Genomic DNA, 2,025 nt, shown 5'->3' with positions numbered 1-2,025 from the left:
GGCTTTCTCTCGCCCAGTCCTTACTTTGTGATGGGCTTTCTCTCGCCCAGTCCTTACTTTGTGATGGGCTTTCTCTCGCCCAGTCCTTACTTTGTGATGGGCTTTCTCTCGCCCAGTCCTTACTTTGTGATGGGCTTTCTCTCGCCCAGTCCTTACTTTGTGATGGGCTTTCTCTCGTCCAGCCCTTACTTTGTGATGGGCTTTCTCTCGCCCAGTCCTTACTTTGTGATGGGCTTTCTCTCGCCCAGTCCTTACTTTGTGATGGGCTTTCTCTCGTCCAGCCCTTACTTTGTGATGGGCTTTCTCTCGTCCAGCCCTTACTTTGTGATGGGCTTTCTCTCGTCCAGCCCTTACTTTGTGATGGGCTTTCTCTCGCCCAGCCCTTACTTTGTGATGGGCTTTCTCTCGTCCAGCCCTTACTTTGATGTGGGCTTTCTCTCGCCCAGCCCTTCTTTGGGCTTTCTCTCGTCCAGCCCTTACTTTGATGTGGGCTTTCTCTCGTCCAGCCCTTCTTTGGGCTTTCTTTCTCCCAGCCCTTACTTTGATGTAAGCTTTCTCTCTCCCAGCCCTTACTTTGGGCTTTCTCTCTCCCAGCCCTTACTTTGGGCTTTCTCTCGCCCAGCCCTGAGAAAGGAAAATTGTTCCCTTCCCCAGCAAACAGGAAGTGCTCCCTACACAAACATGTGGCAAGGGAAATTGATCGCCTATCGAATGGTGTCAGTCTCTAAAGACATGATATGACGGCTACAAATTGTCAAGATGTCACGATCTTGCCCCCCTTTACTTTGTTTGCTGTTCAATCTTTCTATCGAGACCCACTTCTCTGTGTGCTGTTCCATCTTTCTATCGTCACCCACTTCTGTTTGCTGTTCCATCTTTCTATCGTGACCCACTTTTGTTTGCTGTTCCATCTTTCTATCGTGACCCACTTCTCTGTCTGCTGTTCCATCTTTCTATCGTGACCCACTTCACTGCTATTCCATCTTTCTATCGTGACCCACTTCACTGCTGTTCCATCTTTCTATCGTGGCCCACTTCTCTGTTTGCTGTTCCATCTTTCTATCGTGGCCCACTTCTCTGTTTGCTGTTCCATCTTTCTATCGTAACCCACTTTACTGCTGTTCCATCTTTCTATCGAGACCCACTTCTCTGTGTGCTGTTCCATCTTTCTATCGTCACCCACTTCTGTTTGCTGTTCCGTCTTTCTATCGTGACCCACTTCTCTGTTTGCTGTTCCATCTTTCTATCGTGACCCACTTCTCTGTTTGCTGTTCCATCTTTCTATCGTGACCCACTTCTCTGTTTGCTGTTCCATCTTTCTATCGTGACCCACTTCTCTGTGTGCTGTTCCATCTTTCTATCGTGACCCACTTCTCTGTTTGCTGTTCCATCTTTCTATCGTGACCCACTTCTCTGTTGTTCCATCTTTCTATCGCTCCAATACCCGCTCATCAAACCTGCTGCCCAAAAGCTGTTGTCTATTTTTTTTTTATTTCATATCACCAACAAACCCCAACTCTTCTAGAATTATTTCAAATCTATCTTATCTATTTGATAGTAGCAAATTTAAAAGCTATCTACTCGAAGAACATTAAAAAAAACATTTTGCAAAGTAGCATGAAATGTTTATTTTATTTTTTTATTTTTATATGGGGGGAGGGGGGCGCAAATGAATATTCAGTTATTTGTTATTGATTGCGTTTAGTTGGGGTTAGAGTTTGGTTAGTGATTAGGTTTAGTGGTTTTTAGAGTAGGGTTTGATTCTCGCGATTTAAAGCAACAGATCATAATTGATTATCTTTTGCTTGCTGAAGGTTTAATTAGTCACATGACACTAAGCTTTAAAATTAATTAGATTTTTTTTTTTTTTTTTTTTTTGTAGTCGCTGAATTGTTTAAATATTTAATTTAAATAGAGATATGAGCAGTTGCACCCCCCCCCCACCCGCACCCCACTCCTTTCCAAGTGTACTGGGAGGCAACTCTCGCCCGGTCCATAGAATCGATTACTGGCAGCTTCAGCAGA

This window comes from Physella acuta, unplaced genomic scaffold (assembly GCF_028476545.2).
Source record: "Physella acuta isolate Inbredline_101_S28 unplaced genomic scaffold, ASM2847654v3 ptg000863l, whole genome shotgun sequence".
In the NCBI taxonomy this organism is placed as follows: Eukaryota; Metazoa; Mollusca; class Gastropoda; family Physidae; genus Physella; species Physella acuta.
The sequence above is the reverse complement of the archived record's forward strand: the minus strand, read 5'-3'. Positions refer to the sequence as shown.